A 12123-nucleotide genomic window follows, 5' to 3' on the forward strand; every position below is an offset into this window, starting at 1 on the left:
AAATTTCTATTTATAATCTTCCAAGACAATTAACTATATTTACTGGCTGGTTATAGCACAACTGGCTTTGCTAAATCTTTATGGAAATGTGATACATTGCAATAAGGACATTATTAAGTCTGAAAATAACCATATTTTTATGATGATTTTTTACACTCTAATCATGTAGAAAAAACCTTAAATTGAACAATTTTTCTCTGTGATATGCATGTTTATGAAACAGAGGGAAACATTTGCCAGATGAATGGACTAAATTTTAACTTCTCTGATATTATTTGGATTAAGAGGCTATATTCTGAAAGGAGAAAAAGGACTGTGATTTTATTTTGAGTCTATGGAATTCCTGAATGGTGTCAACAAAATTATTGATAGTAAGTATGGTAGATTTGAGTTTTGGGTTGTTCTTTTATTTCCCTTCTTAACAGGTTTTGCAGGCCAGAGGACTGGCTTTATGAAAATAGAAACAAAGCTAAACAACAAACTCCATAGGTGTAATTTGTAGTTGTTAGTAGTTAAAAGACATTAACATAACATTCCTTAATAGTTTTATAACCTACAGAGAAAAACAAGGATCTGCAGTTATAATTTGTCATTTGGTAATAGATTTTTCAATTAATGATTTTACAAGACAAAAATACAAATGTATTAAAAAGTAGAATTTTCTTGCAGCAAGTTTTTAATCTAAATCACACCTAAATCCAGACAGACTTTTCAATAGAATAAAGAAAATTCTTGTAGGTACAAAGACATAAAGATAGCTTCCTTATATATTAAAAAATAAAATTAAAAAATAAAAATTTCCTGCTTATAAACACAAATATTTTCTATTGCCACTTACTAAAATGTATAAAATCATGAAAAATCTCAGAAATATTTTGTTGGTCTGCCACAGGACACTAATTTTTTATACTGATGAAGTCCCAAGGAGAAAAAGCTTTCCAAGTGTAAGACAAACAGCTTTTTGAGCTGAAATGTAATGAGATTTCCTGCTGCTTGTAAATTCCTTTTTCCCTAGAAAAGCAATATTGCTTTTTTTCTTAACTTCCTTACTAAAATCAGAAAATCCCTTTGAAAACAGAATTACTGACATAGGGGAAAACCCCAGGAATAAAGCCACAATATAACAGGTGTTTTCATTTTTTTATCTCTTTTGGACTAAACGATGTGTCATAAAAATAAATTTAAATGGTTTCTAGGTTTCATTTTTAAGCAAGTTTTGGATCAAAAGAGAATCTGCAAACACAAAGTAATAAGCCTCCAATTAAGGGGTTGCAAAGATGAGAAATATATGTACTGGACTGAATTAGCAGTTATAAGTTCTTTTTGTTCTCATACAAAAGCAGCATAACCTCTCTACAAAATATCCTTGATATAAAATACTCATAAGTTATTTTTCTTTGCAGTTTGTTTATAGTCTTTTTGTTATTAGAATTGAACTTTCGTGATTAGTTCCATCTCCCTTTGGTGCTTGTGTACTGAACAGGGTTTTGTGAGCTTTCAGTACGGTAAGTACTACAATGTTTTCTTATCTGCACTCATTGTGCTTTTTCAACAACCAGATAACATGTCTTAATTTTTAGATTATGAAGAATTACTGCTCTTAGCAGTCCTTAAAAAATGCTTGATTATTAGGCAATATAATGGGGGTTTGCTTAGAAGTTAGTCATGTTGATGTAACGTCAGTGTTGGGACTGCAATATTATTTGTTATACCTAGACTAGTAACAGAGCTAATGTCAGGATGAAGCTATCTAATTTGAATTTGGAGAGATAGCTTTGGAAAAAAAGTTAAGCTAAACAGAAACAAGCTGGAGAGAAGAAGGAAGATGTGAATGTAAGCACCTTATCCTACTTTGACCTAGTGAATAAAATACTGCACCTCTTCCTCTCATTTTCGCTTGAGTGCAGCCTGAAGCCTGTCTTCTGCTCACTACAGATCAAATTAATAACTCTTACCTGGACAGAGCTCAGATTTTAATAGCAATTTTTTCTACACTTGATCATGTATTTACCTTTAGCTATTGTCCTGTCTTGCAGAAGAGGTGGCATTTTGTGGTCTTCCTTTTTTGAAGCACAGAATAGTTCAATATTTCAAAATGTTAATCAGATATCAGATCACTACTGAGCTTGTGTCTCATTAATAATCTTATGGAGACTGTTCATGCTGTTTGTATGGAACTGTGTAGCATACTAAATATTTTGTGCTAGGCTGGAAGATTGGAATCCTCATAAAACCTTACACCACTCAAAATTCTGTCATGTCAGTCAGAAAATGCCATTGCTGAAATGTTAGTTTTGTACATCTTTAAATCACCTCATTGTGTTCTTCAGACCTGCAAGCTTACGAAATGAAATTGTCTGTCAGGTAGTGAGATAAATGGTCCTTCTAAACTGCAGGTACATGTAGGTCAATGTTGATGCTGACACTAGGAGAAAGGGGAAAACTTATTTTATGAACAGAAATAGCTGCTATGGTTTCAGTATTAATGTTCATTGGCTGAGGAACTAATTTAAAAATAAGACTGCAGTGAACTCTATTGGTTCAAATTGCACGAATGCACAGCATTTTTTGGCATTAGTCATTCTGTAAAAACTAAGTTGATGGCTGTACAGCTCCTATATATTATATACAAAACTGATGAGCTAATCCTTAAAAATTGCCTAAGAAAAAAGTATTAAAAAATAAAATAAAAAACCCCAAACCAATTCTCCGTTTCAATGAGACAAGTAATTGTTACCTTTTAATTGCAAACAATAAAGCATGAATTATAAATAGCAGTGAATCCTGTTGAACTGAATGGGATATTTCCCTAGTATTTCTTAAAGACAGAACTTCATCCCATAAAATTTGCATTACAGTTCAATAACAGTTTCTAAATGATTTCTGAACAAATACAGGTGTGCTACATTTCCCTATTTTTCACTGCTGCAATGTTAAGGGCTAATATCTTGACTTAATTTAAATTCCATTTTTTTCCCAGTTTTAATGCTTCCAAAACATTAGAACCTGAAAAAATCCAAACCAGCAAGACTGCTGGTTTTATTATGCAATATACTTTTTGCTTTATCACAGGCATGTGCAGTCCTACGTGTTATTTCATCTTTCGGGTTTTGAGCATTTTTTATTATATTGTGTTGCTGTAATTTCTGAAAATAAATTGTCTATATTTTTATATGAGTCAGCAGAGTAGGACTGTAGGGTTTTTATTAATTGATGCTGTATACCATTAGTAATGTTAACTGGTAAATAGCTGACTTTCATTTCTCAATCTGATATTTTGCTCAATATGAAAACATACAGGATAATAGTTTTTTGAATGCTGCTGTGAAAGATTACTCAACTAGTGGTAAACAGTGCAGGAGAGATTTAGGTCAGTTTTCTAGTACACAGTTTTGCTTCTGTAGGCAATAATTCATAGAGAAATCACGCTGAATTCAGTTACACTCAAATGTAGGACTGTCATAAGAAATCATTATGAATTGCAGAATGCTAGGGAGTAGAGAGTACTGTCATAGTATACATGTATACAATTCCCCAGGGAATGTGTGAACCAGCCATGCTGGCTGGGTGTCCACCTTTTTCAATTAAGAAGAGTATCCTGGGCTTTGAGGATTTTCTGCTTGTTCTTCCAGTGAAGTGCCCTTTCACAGATTGTATTTATATGCATCTCTCCTTCTTTTGTCAATCTACTTATTCATCCATTCTCTATATCATTTATTTTTCTTCACATTTTTATTTTCTCATTCAATTTCATTTTTCTGTTCTTCTCTATAATCCACAATCTTTTTTCCTTGTTTTCTATGTTCATCTTTTAAAACTTTCCTGTTCTGAAGATGTACAGATTACAGATGATTAAATTATTCTGTTTGGCATATGCGACATCTGTTACTGAAGCATTTCTTTCTTGTCAAAGTATTCTACAAATCCAGGGCATGACAAGAGGCTCTGTCAAATTATTGGTAAATAAGAGGAAAACTGTATATATTAAAGAACCAACAATAGTGTTCAATTACAGTATATTTTCAGTTTGCACATGAATTTTAAGCAGAAGAAAAATCTTAAATGAAGACTATACGCCCTTTTGAAAGCTGCTGCTTGTAAAACTGCATTTTATTGCGAACTCCACAATCTTCAGCTGTGCTCTTATGATATTCCAAAATCTACTGTGATAAGCAAATCGTTCATACATTCCCATGTATTAACTTCTTACTATCTGGTGAAAAGAATTATTCGAATATACTATTTGCTCTGGTTTTGCTGTTATTTGCAGTAGAAAATTATTAAAATTATAGAATTTTGTACCTCCACACAAAATGTAAGATTTTGTATTTGGCCTGTTTTCTTACACAGTGCTTATGAATTGGGTGAGAGTTTGATATTTTTGGCATTAGGTCTGGCTGACAGTTCACTAAAAATATATAATAGAGCTTTACCATAGAGAACATGCAGCAAATCAGCAGGATACTTTCACTGGAAGTTCAGTGAGGGACTCCCCTCTGATGATGGCATAAAATTTGAAATAATTATAAATAATTATTCTGAAATTTTGCCTGTACTTTGCAGATTTAGAACAGGAAGTCATTGGACTCCTTCTCATTCAGCAATATGAGTTTAAAGGCCCCTTTTCACATAATTTCCTGAAAAACAGGGTCTGCTGCTGTGCCACAAAACTGAAAACATACATGGCCTTTTTCAATCAAATTCTGATTACAGTCTACTAGTTGCTAACAGAAAGCATGCAAAAAAAGGAAAACTGCTTCTTTACTCAGAAGCTCTCACTGGAGTTCTCAGTACTGAAGCTGTACTAATAGCACCCTGTATCTTGTTTTAGGCACTGTGTTGTGAAGCAAGGTTGAAAACAGCTCAGCCAGGAAAAAAGTTCAGGTTTGAAAGCAAAAGCTGTGTAAACATAATCAGAAGGGCTAAAGTAATTAAGGGATAGAACATAATTTTTTCTGTACAGTCACAAAAGCCAGTTATGAACAACACTTCTGATTTCTCATTCTCTGTTAAATATAGAGTGAAAGCCCATCACATTAATTGGCTTACTGGGGGAGTGGTGGCAAAGCCATTCACCTCTTCCTGCAATCTCCTTGCCCACCTGCTCTGGAGAAAAGTAGGAGCTGTTTGCCCTCACTTGTAATCTTGGGAGCACCCAGGGCAAGGTCTACGATTTGATTTTAATGAACTCAGGAATATGCAGTGGGTATTTTCCCAAGTGCTGACAGATGTTAACACTCAAAAATATTTCTGAGAAAGTGCTCTCCACTCCTTGAACGGTAGGAGTGACTTAGCTAGGAATGTAAAGGGAACCAGCAGGGCCACTGCTGATCATTTTTCAAATGCTTGCATACCATTCTTTGGGTTTTTGCTGCAGAATTTCATCTGCCTCTTAAAAAAATTTTCATGTACTTTAAAAATTGTGTTCTTCTAGCTGTCTTCCTGTCTGCTGGTCCTGCTCTTACATTGCCAATTGCTTTGCTACCAGCACAAATGTTCAAATGTCTAGGTGGTGAATTTGACTAAAGTGACCCATTAACAAAAGTGTTAATTGTTAATTTCCTGCAGTTTTCTGACACCTGTTGTAGAATAAAACAGGATATGGGGAAGGCAGGAATGGTACAGGGACAGCAGAAAAATAACCTCTGGTAAAGAGAGTCGACTGTTTTTTTTCAGCAACACAGACTTATGCTGTCCCAAAGTGAATTAATTTGGCCTACATCTAAGCAAGAACATCCTGGGAAAGTGCGTGTTATTTACAGAAAGATAGAAGCATCACTTCCTGAGATATGGAATGCTTTATCTGTACCAGTTAAGGAAGTGATCTTTTAGACAACTGAAGGGAAATGTTGGAAAGGCTTTTGGGTAAACATGTGTACCTTCAGTTCTGTATATCTCCACTATTCTTTTCTCCTGAATTTGGCTCAAAAAACAAGCTGTAAGTTGAACCTAGGAAATATCTGAGGCCCAGTTTTAGGGAGTTTCAGGAATGAGGAAAAGTCATTGGGTATCATGAAGAGCATACATATTAGGAGGTGCCAACTGAGGGGATGCTGTGCTTTTTGACCATTCACGTAAGATAAACTTTGCCTTTTTGTGAAATTTCGTATGGATATAGTTTGTCTTGAGAGAGGACTCTCAGAAAGTAACAGTGAAGGCACATTGGACTTCTGAGTGTGAGCTCTCTCACATAGTGGGTGATTGAGAAAGTCAGTCTTGTGATATACTGATTTCTCAGCTAAAATGTATGTTTTGGTAAACACAGAAATCTTACAGGGAAATACTCAAGTTATCTGAAAGGCTGCCATTTTTATCTCTTCTTTTGCAGTTATTAATAGAAAAAAAACCAAACAAAGGGAAAAAAAATAAGCTTATTATAAAGAAATCTTTAGAAGAGTCTTGCACATATTTTTCAGTGCCAGTGGTGAGGTCCCTGTAAGTTCTTTTCTAGCTCAGGCCTAAACCTGCTTATCTGAGGCATGGGAGACAATTATCATATTAACACAGCAAACAAAAGCTCAAACCTTCATTAGAGTGAAAATAAATTCTTTAGATATGCTGGCTGACCATTAAAGGGTCTATCATGTTTACTTTCTCCCTACTGACAAAGCTTTCAAGGTCAGCTGCTGGGGACTGAAGGCTTTGCTCTATCAGTGCTTCCAGCCTACGTGAAGGACAGCATTAAATTTATTTCTGTGCCTGCATTCTACTTGCTGCTTATAAAACCTCATCTGTGTTTGCTCTTTCTTAGCTAACAGAGGGGAAAATTGCCATTAGTCTTTTGGCAGACTGTCAATAAAATAGCATTTCAAGTTTTCTTGCTAGAAAACAGATGTTTTCCTTTTTTGTGTGTGTACTTCTTTCCTTTCTTTTCACTCTTTTCATCTGTCTTATTTTTATCTTTTTAAGTCCCACATTCTACTCATGGTACTTTAAAGATAGAACTGATTTAAGAGGGGCCTCAGTAATCAAATATATAATAGTGGTATATCTGTGGCTTTCTCAAGGTACAGCAGTGTGCTCTGCAATAGCCACAGTAAAAAACGCAACAGTAAAAACTTAAATATATGATTATTTAAGTAAATTTGAAAATACATACAGTAAGGCTAGTTGCCCTAATTGGTGGTGAAAAATCATTATATTAACTTTCGGATAAAGACTTGCTTTTTTAGCACTACCACATAAATATTTTCAGAAACTTACTTTAAGATTGATGAAAAATAGTAGAGCTTCCATTTGTGATATTTTGGTGGATACTTTAATTTTTGCCATGCCAGGTACAGATAGTTGTCAGTTTAGTGCATATGTGGGGCTATATTACATATCAGCTGGCTCTGAACTTTGGTATGCTGCCAAGGTTTTACAAGCAGAGCCCAAGGGAATGGTCTGGAATGACCTGAAGTTGTTCCCTCTGATCCTTCAGCCTAAACTCTTAAAGGAGAGTAGGGAGCAGAAGATCATCTAAAATACTAAATATGACAAGAGGACTCTTGGAGGGTAGGAAGCAGAGATTGCTGCAAGCATGTAGCCTCTCATTTTACCAATAGGGACAAAGCAGCCTCCAGGATGTGCTAGATCTATAAGAATAGATTTTCTTGAATTAATAGATCCTGATTTATATGCAAGGGAGTTGTGTGTGTTTAGCTCATACTGGTCCTATCAAATCTTTCATAAAAGGACTTTTCAGAAGAAGTAGACTAGGCCTTTTAAATATTCTAATGGGAAGAAGCAGTTGAAAGTAACTTTTTCATGTATAGCAGGTCCTAAAGTTCTCTTATTTTACTTTTATGTTTTTCTCATTCAGCTTTTGAGAAGCAAGATGACTTAATCAAATTTCAGGACTGGTGATTTAAATTATCCTCACAATTTTTTTCTGTGACAGAAAGTGGGCGTTACAGTCAAATCTTGTAGGGGTAATGAGGAATGCTGTTCTAATCAGTAATAGCAAAGCAATTGAATACTATTTTCTTCAGGAGAAGAATATATAAAAGCTAATGTAATGTCATTCATATTGGTGAACTGGGCTGCAATGGCAGTCATTTCACAGTAAAACTCTGCTTTATTGCTCGCTAAAACTGGTCCCACAGGAATCTCTACTAACTTATTCAAAAATGATTGAGAAATGAAGAGGATTACTGAGATGATATTATTTGCAAATGCAATGAGATTATTTAGGAAACTCAAATGAAGTGCTGTATGTGAGGGTTTTCTGAAAGGTTTCAAAATGCTGCATGACTGGACGGTAAAATGGTAGGTGGAATTAAATATGTACAAAGTAATGCATGCTAGAAAAAGTAATCTCAATTATGCAAGTACAGCAATGGAGTCTGTTAACACTGAGCTGAAGAAATTGTGCAGTCATTGTAAATAGCTCTTGTAAAACAGTTCAGTGCTCAGAAGTGACCAGGAATCCCAATGGATATTCATAGCTAAGGGGTTCCTGTAAGACCAGAACAGAAAGCAGCATTATGCTATTATGCAGTCATTGTTTCTCCGCTTCTTGAAAGCTGTGTGTGTGTTTAGTTCCAGTTCCTCATGATTAGCTTAAATAGGAAGAATACAGGTCACTGCAACAGGGAGGATTACAAATATGGATTAGCTTTCCCACATGGAGCAGCTAGGCAAGCTAGGAAAAAATAATGCCTGAGAGAATATGCATTTTTATAAATATACGATTATACAGCCATAAGAAGCAGCAGGAAGTTGATAGTTTGATGATTTTTTTTAATGAAATGGAAATATGTCAAGGACTTTCTGTGATGCGACAGTTTCTGTAGTTCCACTAGTCCCAAACAAGTCTGTCACTGGAAGCTGTGACTGTTAGTGATTCCTACAGAGCCATCCTGCTTTTCCATGCTGCTCTTGAAAGTATAGTGCTGAACTAGCTGGTCTTATGCACCATTTCCCCTCTTACTTTGCACCTTCTTTTCCTAATGCTTTTATCATGAGTTTATACCCTGTATTCAGAGCAAACAGGAAATTGCTAGTGAAAATAATCATAGACTCATAGAATCATTAAAGTTGGAAAAAATATGTAAGTCTATCATCAGCTGGGATGTATTCAGTCATTCTGAGCTTTATAATCAGATTCTATGAAAATTACCACACACAGGGTAGCAGACAGCACAAGCCAATATTTCAACAAATTCTAAAAAAAAAGAATCTTAAGTACAGACAAATCCAGTCAAATTAGGATAAACCATTAATTAAGCTGACCTTTCATATGCACTAAACATTGTGAATAAGGTCTTTGACTTAGTACTAAGAGCTTTCTGGCAAGAAATTTTGTTCTGTAGCTCTTTGTAAAGAAAGTCATTTTTGGCATTCAGTATTAAGAAAAAATAACAGTAATTCAGTTGATAATGTTTCTAAATTTATACACAGATTAAAAATATTTTCCATCTTAATGTAAAAATACCTTTCTTTTCACATTTTTTTTGCCATTGTTTCTTAGGGCTCTCTGTTTCTTATATAAAATGCTCTTGTGATGAGCCTTTATAAATATGTTTGTGGAAAACATTTAGAAGTGCTTATAAATGAAACTTCTATGGAGAAATGCTCCAGTCTTTCTATTACAATATTACAATTTGAAGAGTTATTTTCAGTGGATAGAAAGTTATGGGTTTTTTTCCAAAGAAGTCTGTGTAAAAAGATACTAAAATCATTACTGGTTTAGTTCAGAAAGCATTTAAATGCATTAAGAAAATGCATAGGACTGTTCTTCCAAATGCAATGCCTTACTAAATCAGTGGCCCTGTGCTTATCTTGAAAACTTTTCAAGGAAAACCAAACAAATTGCCATCTCTCTGCAGGTAGATACTGTTTTTCTGATCAATACATCACATGCTCACAGACATCATTCTTACCTAATATATACTTGTAAAAAATTCATTCAATACATGTTTGTGTTTATTTTTTTTTAATAAATTGGGTATACATGAGTAAGAAACAGGGGAGAGGGAAACAGTATCAAAGAGTGAAGTTTGAATGGGATGTCTGGTTCCCACTAACAGAGCTAGTGAATATTGAAGTAGGTCTAACACATGTTGAGGTGAATTGCCAAGTTTCTTCCTGTCCCTCTCATAATAAATAGACATTATGAAGAGAACATTTCTACATTATTAAAAAAGTGCAATTAATTTCAGTGAGAGACAGATCTGATCCTATTTCTCAGTTTTCTGTGATTATGAGAGCCAAACTGCTTAGGGAAAGCTTGACTACCTTTTCTTCAGTCAAAGAAAGAAAGAAAAAAGGGAGGAAATGAAAAGGGTGGCACATTAAAATTTTGCATAAATTAAAATTATTTTGATACATTTGTATATTTGTTCTGCTGGAAATCTGGACTAAATCCCTAGCAAGTAATTATCTTACTCTTTAAGAATTAAGATCAGTGAAATGTGATTATAGACAGTTGGGAACAGTACAAGAGCATAGGGTTTTTGTCTTTTTCATATGCAGTACAGAAGCTGAGTTATCTGCCTATTTGCATAAATACAAGTTCACAAAACATGGTTTCTGAGTCATCTGTGGCATTTTGACAGCCCCTCCTTTACTGCATCTGTAAAAAACCCATTGTATAAGTATTTATTAGTTTTAGCTGTATGACTGTTTCAGAAAGGTGGGCTATTTTATAGTTTCTTCGCTTCTCTGCAGCAAGTCATCACTTCATAAGTTCAATCTTGATGAAAAAGTCTAGCAAGCACTTAGCTACAACATTATTCTTCATTAATGTTATAAGAACAGTAATTCATTTTTCAATGTGCTTTTTTTGAAGAGCTGATAACATTAAAAACACCTACCCAGTGCGTGTCACTGATGAGCAGTTTCTTGTATTAAAAGCACTTACTCTGTATCTAGCACATTTTGCATTTATGTTTATTAAAATGCATGAAACATCTATCATAACATTTTAAGCACTCAGTAGCTTATTACTGGAACCACATAACTGCTTCCTTATTATCTCTTCTTGACAATAACTTTAATGAATTATATTCAGGTAGCTGTTAAAATTTCCATCCAAACATATTGCTTTTTTGGATGACATGTCAAGAGGTTAACTTATGCTCCCTTCCAGCTGATTTCTAGGCCTCAATTCATCAGACAAGTCACTTCAAAGGAGATATTATTCTGTTGAGTTGAGACATCAAGATAAAGTTGGCTTTCTGAGATGCAGTCCCCTTTGGGAAATGTGCAAAGAATTCTTCAGCAGTTATTTGTCTAGGCAGTCTTGAAGCAACAAGACACAAGATGAAGACCAAGACATGGAACGAGGAAAAGCAATTAAAGAAAAAAGGAAGCTGTGGTTCTTGTAGCTTATAGTAATTCTTTGGTATTATTTCTCATGATTTTATATTCTTTGAGATTTTTCTCCAAGGAGCGAAGCACATCTGTGTAGAAATAACATTTCATTAGTTAGAAGTTCCTCTCTGTCTCCACACATTGTTTTTCTCACTAGTAGTAAGATCTGTCTGAAGAAGAAAGAACAAATAGGTAAGTCAAAATTCCATCTTTCACTCACATGCTTTACGTTTCACTGTTTATGTGTGACTTGTGGAAATTGGATCAGAAGTGAAAATAACAAGCATAGTTAGTATGCTCACTGACATTTAAGGAATTTTAGTTTTACTAAAATTTGAGCACTACAGTTGTTGAGTATAGGTAAAAAATACCTGATGAATTTGTGTTGTGGTGACTGCTATACTTTGAATTGTCTCTGCAGTTTTTGCTATATATAACGTTTCAGCAACTTGAAAGCAAGTATGCTGTTTCCTAGGAGGGAACAGTTACACCAATCACTCTCAGGGGAAGAAGTATTCTTGCATCTCCAGCTAAAATGAGATAGGACACTTATGAAGTCAGGTGACAAGATAATTGGCTATGAATAAGAGCAGCACTGCCTATAAAAGTCAATTCTTAATTCCCTAAAATTACATAAAGCAAGACACAGAGCATATCTTAACAAAAAGGGCAAGTAGGAACTTCTGTCAAGAAGCTTACTTGTTTTGTTCAAAAAAATTGTCACTCACTGATGCTGAGCACAAACCTTAAGAGATAATAAATGGCACAAGAGCATTGGAGAGATTCTCTTGATGTTGAAATCAATTCCATGTAATAAAATTTAAA

At 34.5% G+C, this 12123-nt stretch overlaps 1 protein-coding gene across 37 annotated transcripts in view; it reads left to right on the forward strand.

Annotated features, from left to right (window-relative positions):
• Positions 1-12123, forward strand: part of NRXN1 (neurexin 1) — a 711526-nt gene that overhangs the window by 304825 nt on the left and 394578 nt on the right. The window lies entirely within an intron of this gene.

This window comes from Pseudopipra pipra, chromosome 3 (assembly GCF_036250125.1).
Source record: "Pseudopipra pipra isolate bDixPip1 chromosome 3, bDixPip1.hap1, whole genome shotgun sequence".
Taxonomy (NCBI): Eukaryota; Metazoa; Chordata; class Aves; order Passeriformes; family Pipridae; genus Pseudopipra; species Pseudopipra pipra.